The 16,764-nt window shown below is 25.1% G+C and overlaps 1 protein-coding gene across 2 annotated transcripts in view; it reads left to right on the top strand.

Moving 5' to 3' along the window:
- The first annotated feature begins 1,112 nt into the window (after window positions 1-1,112).
- LOC107166000 (tachykinin-like peptides receptor 86C) overlaps window positions 1,113-16,764 on the top strand; it is a 116,003-nt gene continuing 100,351 nt past the window's right edge. Inside the window, exon 1 of one of the 2 annotated variants that reach the window (XM_015514474.2) lies at window positions 1,113-1,243. The gene's annotated coding sequence lies outside the window, so the exon portion shown is untranslated. The remainder of the gene's footprint in view (window positions 1,244-16,764) is intronic. The other variant, XM_089219469.1, reaches the window with a different exon arrangement.

Raw genomic sequence — 16,764 nt, 5'->3', positions numbered from 1 at the left:
AGATGTTCGGTTCCCAACAACTGATATTCAGGTGAAATTACTGAATTGTGAGCATAACGAGATACTTTACAATAAATAATATAACAAGTTATATGAATCGTCAAGTATGCAACACTAAATTAATAGAGTATAGGTATGGTACATGGCATATAAATTTTCGTTGTTATCGTTATACATTTTTAATTACCTATGCGTTTTACGTTTTTATCTGAAAATTGTTAAATGTCGTTTAGAACGATCTGAATTCAATTCTGTATAAAATATTTAGTCCATTAGCTTTTTTTTTTGGATTTATAGGAATACAACTCTATGTAAACCTATCAAGATTTGAATATTTATTTAATGTAATAAAAAAAAAAAATGATTGTACCTAAGCCCATAGATGAATTCATATTCTTTGTTTTTAATATTAAAATCAGGTCATTCAAAGTAGGTATAGCTGACGAAAATGATCTGATGATGCGTCTTCTAGCAACAGTCAAACTAATGTTCAGTATCAGTAATACGCATGATCTATAATACCTATAATACCTACCTATTATCAATAATATTCTATATGGACATTTTCGATGATGGAGTTGATGTGTGCAATAATAAATGTAAAGAGGTACCAACGTCCAACACATATACATATTATATTTGTCTTTTTTGAACAGCGATCAGTATGGTACTCGTACATAACATTGTACAGCACGTGTGTTCATAGATTAATTTGGCAGTTTTGCATTATGTAACATTTCATTTTATATTCAATCGTGTCACATGTTTCGGATACATCCTGTGTGTTATACTTCGTCGCATATTCTGCGTGTATAGCTTGCGAGTCGACGTGCGTGCGCGTGTGTGTGAAGGGAGAGTGAAGTTGGATTTATCAGGGTTCTAACCATAATGGTAGACGACGAGGAGCCACTACCACAGAGCCATACTTACCCCGCACGAACCGCGAGGCTGGTATTGTGCCGGGTGAAGATAGAGGCCGGGTGGCGGTGGAGAAAAAAACTATCGAAAGCCTCCGAGAATGCGCCGCCGTGGAGTTTGCGCCGCCGCCGTCCGTGCGTTAAACCGTAGAGTTGCGTTTTTGTCCGAAAATACCAACACACACATATGCGCCGCCGCCGCCGGGTAGGTATACAACCACCGAGCGCGCCGACAGTGTTCGGTTGAAAACCACCCCGCAGTCACACGCGTGCCGACTGGCGACCCGACAGCGTACTGTCTCCTCCGATGATGCGCCGCGTAAAAGGTAATTTTCGTTTTTTGTAGACTTTCGTCGTCGATTCGATGCGAGTTACGTAATACCTATAGAATTAATTAATAGTATAATTTTATGTATTATTACTTAGTGTACGCTAGAGTCTAGCACCACTGCGCTAGACGGCTAGACCCCCTCCTCCCCCCAATTCATATTTTTGGAGCCCTGGTACGAAACTAAATCCGGGCTCTGAATATTTTTCTAATATATATTGAAGTTATTATTTGCATGAACGGTGGGACCTTCGAAAGTCTAGGCCCCAGTACCTTGGGTTTTTCTGACTCCCCTTTCAAGGAGGCCCTGATGTACGCCATTACACCGTAAATACGTCAGCTGGTATTTGTTTATGTTACAACGTTTGATTATCAAAAGTTTTAGTCGCAGTCGACATGGCGTTTAATTAAATAAATAATATTGTTTTTCATTGAAATTTTTCATGCGAACAACGAAAACAATTTTTTTTTAATCAAAAACGTTCCATTACTTTCAAAACGCATTTCGGTGCTATTAAAAAAAAAAATCTTATTGGTGTATTATGTTTATAGAACCTATTGTTGACGTAAGCTTTTACTATTTTTACAAGAGACTTGAAATAAAAAAATAAATAAATAAAAAACGTACATGTGATGTAAAACTGCATTTGTTTATTTTGTTGAAACAAATATTATGTTTATTAATACTATGTCCAATTTAATTTAGTGTTAAATTTAAAAGTTGATTCAAAATATTCTATTGTTTCATGTCTATAAATACTGAAATACTACCGATTTAGATTTAGATTTACAAATAAAGAATTATATATTATATCTATATACAGAATAGAGATTCTACAGACTATAGATTATAGGAAATAAAATATTTTGAACATAAAAATTAAATCAGAAAATATAGTATTCAGCTATAGAATTCTTAAACATTTTCTTTAAATTTCAGTTCTAAAATATAAAAATATATACTAACTTTTCAATATTAAAGATAAGGGTACTAGACATCTCTAATTGATAAAATTTATTTTATTATTTATATAATTATTATAATAATTTTATTTCATTTAACAATCGGAGATGTCTGGTTGTTGCACCAAATGAGCAAGTTTGGGGTTTCTTGTTGTTGCTCTCAGGTATTTAATTGAAGATGGCAGACAAGGTGAAGCCACATTTAAATTAAAATCTAATTTAACAATAAGGTTAATATATTTCCGTGTACGTTTTTGCATCTAACATATAGATTTTACGATATTAATGAAATAATAGAATAATTATCAACATTTCATCTTATAAAAATTGTATTGGGAATGGATGGAATTAATGATAGATATATTCAATTAGAATGGTTATACACATTAATAGTAATAAAGTAAATCAATTTTTTTCGTTAAAATTTAAGTTTTTACAATTTTAAATACACAACATTGTTCATTTTTTTTTTAAAATATAATAAAATAATCAACTGTTACCCAATGTTTGGTCTTGGACTATTAATTTTTTCTATGCGATTTACCATTTACATATTTTTCATCTAATACTTGTCAAAAAAAAATGCTTATTAGAAATCGCGAACTTAAGACTTTTAACTTTAAATTTTTGGATTTTATACTCTTCAATCTTTTTTATACAGCTTAAAATGTTTAAGTAATACATAAATAAACGTATAATTTTAAGATCCTGACCAAAACTAAGAATGAATTGGGCTTTAAAGGGAGGGAACAACTATAAGTTTTATGATTAAAAAGTCTTTTTCTACCTTCAGTTAACACTTTATCGAAGTAATTTAAAGATTACAAATGTTATTTTTATAGATAGGAGATTAATTCTATGTAATGTAGTATTAAATTTTAGTTATTAATAATTTTCTGTAATTCCTAAGAAACAGATGTAAGGAAAACTACAAAACTAGTGAAATTAATTTTTATTTGTAAAATATTTTACTTAAAAAAAAAGCAATCATAATAAAAATACGATTATGTACCATAAATTAATATATTAGCACAATAATCCAATTACTAAAAGAAAATTACTTTAAAAAGATTTTAAATTTAAATTAGCGATTTTCACTTTAAAATTTCAATTATAAACCAAAACAATAAAAAATATTATTTATACTTTCCTTGTTTATAGACTTTGAGAATTTTTCAAAAATTACCCGTTAAATTAGATACCATCTGGGTCACTATCAAATTTACAGTTGGCAAATTCTGTTACTTTTAGAGTACTTTTACTGTTGCAGAAGATAATTTTCTAGAATAAAGTCACCTTTATAAAATCAAGTTATTCTTTAGAATTTTTATATAGTTATAAGTTCATAATCTGTAATATAAGTTTATGAGAAATAATTATTAATCATTATTAATAATAGTTCCTTGATAATAATATTGCTCGATGTGCTATATATTTACAATATTTTAAAAATGTTTTCAACTAATAAATTTATATTCTATTTGAATACAATAATTAAATCCTTGGATGACTTCAAATAAGTGTTGTTCTTGTTACATAATCGTATGAGGTTTCCGTAAAAATATTCTGTTAGATAAGTTAAGATTCTGTTTTAGTTTAAGGCTGATTTCCAATAATAGCTTAATGTAATTTGAACATAAGACTTATGAATACAAATACACTTTAAATCATTCTAATGGAGTATTTAATCTTTTGTATGAATATTATTCGATATAATAAATTATAATTTTATACATTGATCTATAACAAGATATATTAACACTTAATATGAAACATTAGAAAGAGTGGAAACAATGGAATTAATGTTATGGTACCTATACAAGTGGCAGGTATTAAAATGTATAAATTCTATATTTGTATGAAAGAATTCGTTTTATTTTTATCTTTTTTATACATATATTTCTTACTTTTCTTTCATTTTTTACTGCGCATAACTTCCTATTCTCATAGTATTGGAACCACAGAACTATATACAGTCATTAAAAGTGGCTGGTCCATGTCGGTGAGACATTTATTGTAAAATCTCAACGACTTTACGGCTTTTTGAACCCTCCTCCACATTATTGTGGTGAAAAAGATCAACTCGAAGCCATTTTAATTTTAATTTAAAACACAATAGTTTTAAGTATGACCTAATGGATAAAAAAAAAAATTAAGTATAAAGTAGTTTATTGCGTTCAGAAGTTCTTGAATACCTTAAATAAGCAAAATATTTATGATACTGTATAAAATATCCTAGCTAAAATTACAAACCAAAATGTTATTATGTACACTTAACTTATGAGTTACAATACATTTTAGCTTTTGATATTTGATAAAATATATAATGGTATATTAGGAGACTTTGTGTTTGAGCTTATGAAAAATTGATATTATTAATGTAGTAAATCAAATTATATGAAATGAATTAGATAATTTATATTTAAATCGAAAGATTAAATTTATAAATTGAACTAAATATTTAGTTAGAACTTTGGTATTTAAAATTATTCATGCTTAGATTTTTATTTTTATTTAATTCTTATACTTTTAATTTCTACAGCAGGTCTTTTGTCTTTCATTCACTCATTACTTAGTAAACGTTTATTATGAACGGAGTAAAGTATATTGCGAAAACGAGAGATATAATATCATCGCCGTTCACAGCATACCTATCGACAAATTAGTTACCTACGATAATGGTTGTTGTAATTTCATAATACATAGTCATGGTTTTTGCATAATTTATAGTATATTTCGGTAGTTACCAAAATTTTGTGAATTAGAGTTTTTCAAAACAGGCTTTTATACACACATTTCCCATTTAGGCGAATTTTGGAATCAATCACATGTGACAACAATGATTCCCATGAAAGACTATAATTGGTAATTACTCATATTTTTTGTCACTACGTCTCACTTATTTATAGGAAATCATTGAAATCAAACTAATTAAAAATTATATTTACAACTACTAATACTACCTACTATAATATTAATTATAAAATGTATACAGTTTTATAAACCAAAATAAAATAATATTACAATAATTGGATATTAAAAACAGAATTTTAAGATGAAATAGGAAATGAATAGGTACAATATATTTTTAATACATGTATTAATCTTCCATCAGTGATATAAATTACGCTACAAATTTTTACAAAGTCTAAATGAATTGAAAATTAAAATGCTACAAACTGTTAGACTGTTAGAAACCGATGTAGTTTGTGATAATATATCTATTTCAAACTAATAAACAAAATACAACAACAACTATAATACTTATTTTATCTTTAAACACTGCGTTCTGATGTCATCATATCTGTATATTTATTCCTACTTACACACAAAAATCTTTTAAGTTTATTTGAAGAAAAAAATATATAAGTACCTACTTCAATGACAATTACATTTAAGGAAACTTTTCTATCACCTTTGTATCACTATTTTATTGTAAATATAATAAATGCTTCTCATCGTGACTTGAGTATTTTCTTTATTTGTTTAAAAACTGACTGAAGTAAACAGTTGGTTTTTCCTTGAGTTATTTCTAACAAAACAATATACCATTTTATCAGCTATTGATGTATATTGTATTGTATAACTTACTTAATTTTTCTATACTTAATAGTTATGTTCTCGGGCACAACATCGGAAAGTAGTATTTTTTAATAACACGCAAATAAAAAATAAAATAAAAATATTTTATATTTTACACAAATCAATTTATTGGATGTGTACTAGGTACATAGTATTAAATGTTTTATATAAATACTAATAATTGTTGATTAATAGTCTGAGATCCATTCAGTACTATTTTTTGAATACTATGATTTTTCATAGTTTTAAACTAATATTTTAGATTCTGGTCGGAGCAATGAATGTATTGATTTTATGTGCTTTTTAAGTTTGTTGTGTCTGTCGTTACCTATTGAAGCAGTAAAAATGTTTCAATTTTATTTTTAAATATATTTTCTGCTTTGGTAGGGAATTGAAAATATTTGAAAATTAGGAGAGGGGAAGAGTGGTCAAAAGTAAATAATTTAAGGTTCTTTTTAATCTGTTTATGGATATAAGAAATTTTCGATTTTCATTAATTTCATTTTAATAATAATTATTTTCAATAACAATTTTTCACTAGTAGCAAAACTTTAAAACTGATTTCAAAGTTCCTCATATATTGTTTTTAATGTAATAAGAAAAAAAAATGAACGTAAAAATAACTTTTAAAACTTTTAATTAGTAACCTACAAGTCAAAATCGTGAAAATTCGTAAATTATTTTGTAGTTAAAAATTAATGAAATATTTAATTTTATATGTAAGGACTGAAAATTTAAAACAGGTTTCTCGCAAGTACCGAATAGTATAACTAAAAAAAAAAATATATACATTTATTTAACATAATATTTCTATTTCTTTTGAAGTTCAAATAAGAACGACACTAGATATTTAAATGAATAATATCAATTTTGGTTATTTAATTGTAATTTAACAATATTATTCATGCATAATTGAAACCCAGTAGATTGTTATAATATATACACTAAAATACCTAAAATACTGTGCTTATAATAATAAAACATTTACAATATATATCTAAGTATCTACATGCATATAATATAGGGAAATATTTGATTAGTTTTCTAACATCTAGTACAAATTTTAAATGTTTAGTGGGGTTTGGTTACTATTTTTAAATCTACAAAAATGCAGTATCCTTAAACGTATCTGTATTTCATTATTTATTTAACTGACTGTAAATATACAAGGTAATTTTTTTAAGCTTGCTAATCCATATATTATATTACATTTATTCGAATTCAGATTTTCAGAATTTTTAGTTAGACCTAATAAGTTCATTTTCAAATTTCTGATATTTTTTGTACTACTTATAATGTTTTATGGCGATACAAACTTTTATTTTTTAAATTTAACACCTCGCCTTTTTTTCTGAAAATTATTTAGCAGATGATTTTTTTGAAAATTTTGATGTATCGAAACCAAAATTATAATAATTTGTTTCTGAGTTATTAAAATGTTTATGCTAGGGTGATAAAAATGGTTTTATAAAAATAAATAATATATGTAATGTTAGATGTATTATTTATTATACTTGGATCATTTTGACAAATTATTTATATTGATAAATCAATAGTAGATAATAGCTAACTTCTTTAAATCGTCTAATCCTCCCATCTACTTAACCCATAACTATAGCCATCTTTTCAACACAAAGTTATATAATTCAAAGACTACTAAATAAAATTTCGCAAAAGAAAATATCTGCTTAATAACTAAAAATGAGGTTCTAATTAGAAAAACCGAATTTTGTATCGTCACAATTCACTAAGTGGTACAATTTCAAGGATTCTAAAATATGGTCTTCAAGTGTATTTAAAAATTCCAAAATTCAGAATTTATAAACGCATAGTTTAAGCATGAGAATAGAATGAATATATAATTGCTTCGTTCATGAATGTTTTAAAATCTATTGACATGGTTTAAATTCTAGATATTCATTACAACTGTAGTAAATATATAACATGAAAATTACAATGATATAACTAACATCTACGAAAAATTAAAACTACATTTTCAAATAGACGTTTATGTATATTAGTCTGACCATGAACCCAAATTATTATACGAACACAAATAGTTTGAAAGTGTTAAATAAAAACCTGTACAAAATTAACTATGCGTTATGATGAAATATATTTGCTAGCAATAGTTTATCGGTTATATATGTACATAATATGATTTATATTATATTTATATTTAATGGTATAATTAGTTATAATAAGATTTTGATTCAGATCTTTGTTAGTTGCCATAGGTTCTCCTATAGGTAAATTCATATTAACACTTTGCTACTTACAAAAACATAAAGATTTATCAAAATTTAATTACCTCAATCCTATTTTTAATTTAAATAATTTCCAAGTTTTAACGTACTGTAACATTATATTAATATATTATAATTGAACAACGACTAATTTATCTGATTTTTTAGATTTGTTGTAACATATTACATTGATTTAATATAATATCCACTGCTGATCAAGTTTATCAAAGTTTGTAAAACTATATTTAATAACATGTGAATACGTTAGAATTACAATAGAATACATAACTTAATATATTATTATACTAATTCAAATATACTATAAACAATATATTTTCATAACATAGCGTATACAGGTACATAAAACAATAATATTCGAGTCAAAAAATGGATTGATTTAACAATGAGGGGGACTTTTTTTAAATAATATTTGTTTAGTTTAAATAAACCATCTGTAAGCCAAAATTTACATTTTAACAACTTGAGAAACTGCAGTTGAACATTGCTTCGGCCACTGAGACAAATAACAAAAATTAACTTATAACATTTGTATAAATGCATTATATTTATATTTTAAATAATTTTTAATAGAGTTGTATACTGTTGTATAATAATAACTATAATATACTATATACTATATTATATTATTATGCAGTATTATTAGTTGAATCGAACCTCGGTGGTTTTTTTCCAAATTGTGAGTTATTATACTTAGAACAACTGTTGGTGATTTGTAGGTTGTTTAATATTTACTTTACAATTTACGTGGTACAATTTACGTGGTACATATTATTGGTTTTTTTATTTTTGTATCAGACTCCTTCATAGTCATCCGTCTTAAAATTAAGACCAAACAATTCACAGTTTTCAGACAAACGTTTCAAAATAAAACAAATAGGTAAACCTAGCTTGAACAGTTTTCGTATATAATTTTTTAGCGTAGCTTCTAATTATTAATGATAATTTTAATTGATATGCAGTAATGAGAAATAATGTGATCAGCTTAAATCTAACTGCACTCCAAGTTATCTAAAATTAAAACTAAATAGAAAGCTTAAACCTAATTATTAAGATAACAACAATTTTCAACAAATATTTCTTATACAATATATAATTAAAAAATATTGAACGTTACACAATTATAACTATTATAATATCATAATTTTAATTTAAAACAGTATTATATACATACACTTATATTATAAAATAGGTAACAATATTACTATTTAATTATTAATCTTATTAGTACTCTAATGTACTTATTATTGAAGATTTAAAGTGTGGTAATACTATACACTCCAAATTATGTTAAGTATAATATTCGTTAATCCCGGGTTAAAATTAATCTATATTTCTATCGTTTTCTGGTTTGTTTTAGTTATTTATATAGTGAAAACATATTTACAGTGATTAATTTTACTTCATAATATTCTGGACAAAGTTGGTATTCATCTTTAAATTTAAAAAAAACTATATGCCTAGTATTAAGGAAACAAAATATGATGAGCAACATGAAACATAAAAGTTATCATTGTACTTAAGTTCATAAGTATTTTATTTTAATTTTAGTTTAATTTTATGCCATATTTTACTTTTTTTATATAATTATTAATATAATATGAAGTATAACCTATGGAAAACATTTAAATAGACAAAAAAGTTCTAAATGTTTGCAAACAAAGGTTAAATTCATGTAGGCTAGCACCACTATATCAGGTATACCGTCAATAGGTAGTGGTCAAGCGGATAGCGCGACAATTGATAGTATACGACAATTAATAGTGTACGACAATTTATAGTGTACATCGTTTTCGACAACATTTTCGTTATACTAAATTAATTAATTTTATTAAATTATAATTGACTTAATTATGACTTATGAGTTTAAAATATATTAAGAGTGAAAGAGGCACCAACATTTTGGTGGATGATGGATACATGTACCAGCGTGAATGCAATAAATTTAAGTCAAGTTTATTTGTGAAGAATTAAAATGTTATTCGAATTTTTTTATTAGTTATAGGTAATATTTTTTTTAATTATTGACAACATTGTTAAAGTTTATTTCTGAAAACCTATTATTATTATTAGGTATTATTTTAATTATTGATAACTTTGTTAGTTTCTTTGTGGAAAATCAGCATTAAAAAAACATTTAAAATCATAACACTAGGTATCAATTTTCGCGCGATCTTTTTTCTACTATCTATTGTCGCGCTATCAATTGACCACCATCTGTTGACATGGAACCCTATATCAACATATAAGGGTTAAAAAAAGCTATATTGAATTATTATTGCTATAACTTTTATTGAAAATGGTCTAGTAGTTTTTGAGTCTATAGAAGATAAACAATAATTTATATACATATATAGATATGTATATTATCATAACACTAGCCTGTTGAATTTCTTGAGATTCAGAGGTTTAGCCGTCGATGTGAAATATTAATTAAGATACATGTATTTTTGAATTTTGAATTATAGATAATTATAATTATATTATTAATTATTAATTATTATTTCCACCATTCCATATAATAGAGCATTTATTGTATAATAATATGTTATTATTATTTAAATAAATAACCATCTGCCAGCTTTACAATATAAAACAAGAATAAAAAAAGTACAAAACATACAACATCATAATAAGTATATAAATAATATGTGTTAAATTTATACACAAAAATATTCAAACATTAATACATGTTCACCGTTATTAACATCAGTTATTATTTATGATCTATATAGACCATTAAGTTCATAAATGTAAATTGCTAAATACTATACTAAATTAGTTAAGGCGCGTGGAGTGATATTCATATGAGTTCGCAATTACTGTTACAGCTTATACGTTTTAATTTTAGTTCATAATAAGTCTATCACATTTACAAATGTTTATATATCAAAATATTTGATTTAAATTCTATAAAAAATTTATATTTTAAATATTTACTATTTATTTATGAAATATTTTGATACATAAAAATGAATACATTTATATTAAAATGTAATGGTTTTATTACAAACTTAAATAGAAATGTATAAGTTGTAAAATTAATTGAGAGCTCTCATGAATTTCAATTCATGTGTCCCTACTGATTTAGTACAGTATTTAGTAATTTATATTTAAAAACTTAATGGCCTATACAGATTACAATATTACAAACAACGGTAAAGTTTGCATATTTTTGTATATAAATTTCACACATATTGATATCATACTGTTTTATTATATGTTTTACTTTTTTTATTTTTGTTTTATATTTAAAAACTGATAGTTGGTACCTATAATATATTCATTTGTAATTAGGAAGAGTGCAAAGATATTTTGCAAGGTCATTAGTTCATTACAATTGTTGATGTCATTGTTGTCTCTCATTGTCACAATATCTGTCTTTACAACAGTAGTTTTTTTCATATTTGTGGTTTCATAAAACTATTACACTGCCCTTGTTCGACTTCCTTGTATTAAATATAAAATCTAGTAAAATATGAAATGAATTTGACGTATCATATATATATATATATATATATATATATATATATATATATATACATATAAGTTTTTTTATTGATTAATGAAAATGTTAAGGCAAAAATTAATTTGAGTAATCTGAAAGTGGATATAGTTTTTAAAAACAAACTTAAAATTTCTGTTTTGACTATTAAGATAATTTTAAACGTTTTTACTAATTAAAATTTCAAGGTAACAAAATAATATTTTTATCTTTGAATACATACCTAATAATTTGAAAATAATTAACCTTAAAATTTAAGATATTGTGCCAACCAAATATTTATTATCATTATTATTATATTTATAACATTATTATTTTTATTAATTTTTAGTAAACCAATCATCAACCTTTGATTTTAGATTCTGAGCGAAGCGAGGAATGTATTGATTTTACAATGATGTGTTTTTTTTTTTTGTATTAGATTCTGAACGGAGCAACGAATGTATTGATTTTACCATGATGAGTGTTTTCATTTATTTATTTATTTTTTTGTGTCTATCATCATGTTTTGGGACAGTAAAAGTGTTTCGATTTTTGACTTAAGTACCTCGTACGATCAGAAAGTGAATCTAGTTGGTACTTCCGGGAGTCAAAAGTAAAAAATTCCTAATATTTTTCTAAGTAATCGGGATAAAAAAACTAAAAATTAAAGGAAAAACGGAAAATTTAACGCACAACCAGTTTTCGACAAAATCAATTTTGGTTTTTGATGTTACTTTAAAACAAATGACCATAGATTCATGAAATTTTCACCGAATGTTTATATAAGTATATTCTATCCACCATGCAATTTACGAAAAATTTCGACTTAAGATGAACTATTTATAGGCATATGAAATTTTCGATCATTATTAGTTTTTTTAGATAAATATCTATAAAAATGTATTTAATGGTCAGAAAAGCTTGTAAATGTAATACAAGGCTTCTAATACATTTGAAAAATATTAATAATACACAGGCAGGATTTTTTTTTTATAAGCATTTAAAGTTCAAATTTTGACTTAATACGTAAAAATTACGGTAATGTTCAAATTATCTTATATAGGAATTCATAAAAAAATTTTTTTAAATCTAAGATTTGAAAATTTAATTCAAGCTTCCTTATAAGTTTGTATTTCTTTATAAAAAAAAAATTCCACCGGAAAGTCGAATATTTTAATAAGTGCCTATTAAGATTAAGTAATAATAATCGATAATATATCCTAGACAGATAAACCGTTTCCACTCAGAATCGTTTTTCGCATTCAAATAGACAATGATATAATATCATTGGATTCAAATTTAATTTCATACATTACAGTAACCCACTTGTATTCTACTGTACAGCAGAGTGATATCCACTTTATTGCTTTTTAAATATAGTACCGTATATATACTATTTTATATTTTATAATCTGAATCAGAAAACTTTTCTAAAAATTAAAAATATAAAATTGAAATATCTTTGGATATTTTTGGTATGATTTATACTAATAAAAATATTATATTAATGAAGTTACTCTAATATAATTTTAAAAGCTTATTTAACATTAACATATCTAAGAATGGGGAAATATACACACTTAAAAATACATACATTAAAATATAGAAAATAATTAGTTTTATTTTAAATAATATTTTTGTTCTCTGTTAAATTAACCGTGCAGTAGTATATTAAACTTATTTTATTTTAAACTGTGATATTTTTTTTTGAATGGTTTGAGAATTATTTTTAAGATAATTATTAAATTATATTATAGTAAATCAATTTATCATATTTAATAATAAAACTGTCAGCTGTTAATGTATATTGTATACGATTTAAAGATATTTTGAAATTATAGTTAACTGAATGAATCAAGTTATATTTGGATAATAATTTATCAGCACATAAAAAAATGTTTTTCTTTAAACCTTTTACGAACATTTTAAAAGCTTTTACCGTGACTCTGAAGAGAAATAACTTCATTTAAGTTTATTAAGAAACAGAAAAAGTTATTCTCTCGACTTTATTAATGATGTTGAATTTTTCTGTCAAAAGAACAACAGGTAGGTACATTATTATAATAATATTTTGGTATTATCTACTGTTATGAGTAGTACTTATAACTATTTTTTTGGAGAAAAATTTCATAATTATATATTTTTTTTAAGTCTTATAATTTAATTATACCAAAAACCTTAATTCATTAAAAAAAAATAAATACTTATACAGTCATGCGTCTCATTTATTACTTAGTAATAATAAATTGTACTCATCTCTTAAATTGGTACAACCTGAAAGGATATTTAGATACCACTAGAAATTTTTATTAGAAACAACATAAATCTCTCTCATAAAAAATGTTTTTTCAAAAATCTAAAAGTCGTCTGAATGGACTCGTCTTGCTTTTTCATCTTAAAGCACAATAATTGTTGTAAATAGATTAATAACTAAAAAAAATTAAGTAATGATAGGTAAATCGTTCGACTAGCATTCGATAAATGTTACTCAGCAGAGTTTACCGCATAATATGATAAATTTTCTATTTTATTTAAGTTGAATAAAAATAGTGGTCAGAATAAACAAACGAAAATTAACATAATATATGATTGGTAAAACTCAATATGAAATATTAAATCATTAAGCAATATAAAGAACAGAGATTTACTATAGTAATGTGCTTGCTTGAGTTAATTCCTGCAATGCAGTCTTTAGTTTAATTGTTATTGAGCGTGTTATTGCTATTATGACAAACCATTAAATGGCAATAATATTGACCACCTTATTTACGCAGCTTCTGTTATTACTTCCTGTTGCAATTGCTTAAAAGGGTGATTATAGAGTGCTTTTAGCGATTTGGATAAGATAAAGGAATAAGCAGATCCATTAAATTGTTTCAATAATACGAATCACCTATTCTTTTCACTTTTATAATCCTGTAATTTATGATAATATCTTATTTGAGTAAGATGGTGTATGGTTAAGATAAGAACCTTACACTTGAGTGTACCATAATAATTATTGCCAAGTTTTATTCATATTTATGCGTTTTATACTGAGTCGAAATCGGAATATAGAGTTTTTATCTCATAATATCATAATTTAATCAATGCATATTGCGTATTTATTTACCAATAAGTCACACTTTTTTATTATACACCACGAATCATTACAAAAATTAGCTCTACGACATTTCTACCATTTTAAATTGTATGAGGCTTAAAAATGATTAATCTATATATTTTTTTTTTTAAAGTTAAAAACAAATTAAAATACTATGCATAATTTTAATTATTTTTGTGTCTATTGTGTAGGTATTATTTATTTTTCATTTTTGCTAATAGTATCAATTATTATATAACAAATAGTTAAATACCTATTGTAATTTTATTACATAACCTTTCCTTTTGTTGATTATTGTATGTTAACAAATTTAAATTGAATTACTTATATAATTGTGTATTGAACTATTGAGATTTAAAATATTACATTTGGCTATTTTGCTGTGTTGTTACTATTTCATTTCAATCATTTATCTGTACTCTCAGCATTTTTAAAAGTTGATTTTCTGTATCTGAATTTATTAGATTATTTGTTTAATTATACTGACAAATTTCAAATAATGATAATAATACGATTGATGTAGTATCTATATTTATTTATTTACAAATAAGTTAAGAAGTAAATTATTTAAATTTTCATTAATCAAACGTATATATATATATAACGTATATAACGTATATATATATATATATGAAATAATATAATAATATAAATAATATACTTAGGTTAACTAAGTTCAACAGGAGCATTGAAACCATAGTTAGCAGACTGAAATACCTCATTGTATTTGTGTATCTAGTACTGTAACTGCAGGCAGTTGAATGATTTAATTTAAAAATTAATATTGAACAGTAAATAAGTCCGCTAATTAGTTTGGAAATAAAGTAAATATCTAACCTTATCATTTTATGTTTTCGATGATTTAAATTCAAAAAAGCTAATAATGGCTGATAAAAGGAGTGACCTTTTGGGTACAAAACAATATCTAAAAGACGATTTTCTCAGAAAACGATTTTGAACAGGCTCAATTATTTGTATTGAATTTACGAAGCCTAATGACCAAGCAGGTGTTTACCAAGCAGGATAATTATAGTCAAACACAGAATGTAATAAATATGGTCAATATAGAGATTTTGTGCAACTGGATATTTTTAGTCCTTATATTACTGTAGTTAGCCCAACTTAGAAGAGGTTTTATTTTTTACGTTTACAAAATGTGTACTAAATGTAATGTTAGTTGTGTTTCGAAAAGATTTAAAATTATTTTTAATTAGCTATCAAAATCTTTTTTCTGGTAAACATGAATGAGTTCAAATTTTTTCAAGTAGTAATAATTATAAAAGTATAAAACTCTTTATTTTGTGAACATCTTTACTTTACATTTAGAAAAATTTAAGTATATATTGTTAAGATTACGCTACTTATATAGGTAATAATAATTATTCAGGGGGTGGAGTGGCCGAGCGGACTAAGGCGTCGGTTGCGACGCACGTAGTCGCCGGTTCGAATCTCGGTCACGGGCGGCATCGCTCTTTGGGCATTTCGCGATGTCTGGAGAGAGAGGCCGCCAGCCCCCAACCGGGCATGGCAGAAACCCACGGGTTCCCATTAAAAATTCTGCCAAAAACCCACGAGTTAAAACCTTACAGTACCTTCCCCTACAGTTCCACAGGATAATGACCTCAGTTGTCGAAGCCCTAACCATAAAAAAAAAAAAAAAAATAATTTTTCAATAGTTTGGCATCATTAGAGATTTTAATAATACGAAAAAGTTAAGATCATCAGTTAATAATAGCATATAGGTATTTGAATCTGAAAATTGAATATTTTAATAAACAAATTAAAGCGATACAATATGCCACCCTTGTTGGACACATGAAAGTAATATTGAAATATCTCGATCAATAACTTTAATATTTGACATATTATAGCATTTTATTTCATATAAAACAGTTAAACGTGAATGAATAAGGTTACAAAAATCTATACGATGTAATTTTTTCTAAAAAATATTATGACATGTGAATTGTGATACTGAATATAATTTTTCGCTATTGGTGTCGAAATTAATTTACCTCGTGTTTATCGATATGTAATAAAATTAGCAAATTCCATAAAATTAACATCTTGTTTTTACGTCATTATTAATTTATTAATTTTGAGTTGTTACCTATATAACG

The sequence above is a fragment of the Diuraphis noxia genome, unplaced genomic scaffold (genome assembly GCF_037042655.1).
Source record: "Diuraphis noxia isolate RWA-SAM2 unplaced genomic scaffold, SU_Dnox_SAM2 contig0002, whole genome shotgun sequence".
Taxonomy (NCBI): Eukaryota; Metazoa; Arthropoda; class Insecta; order Hemiptera; family Aphididae; genus Diuraphis; species Diuraphis noxia.
Note: the sequence above shows the minus strand (reverse complement) of the source record. Positions and strands in the feature narration are given on the sequence as shown.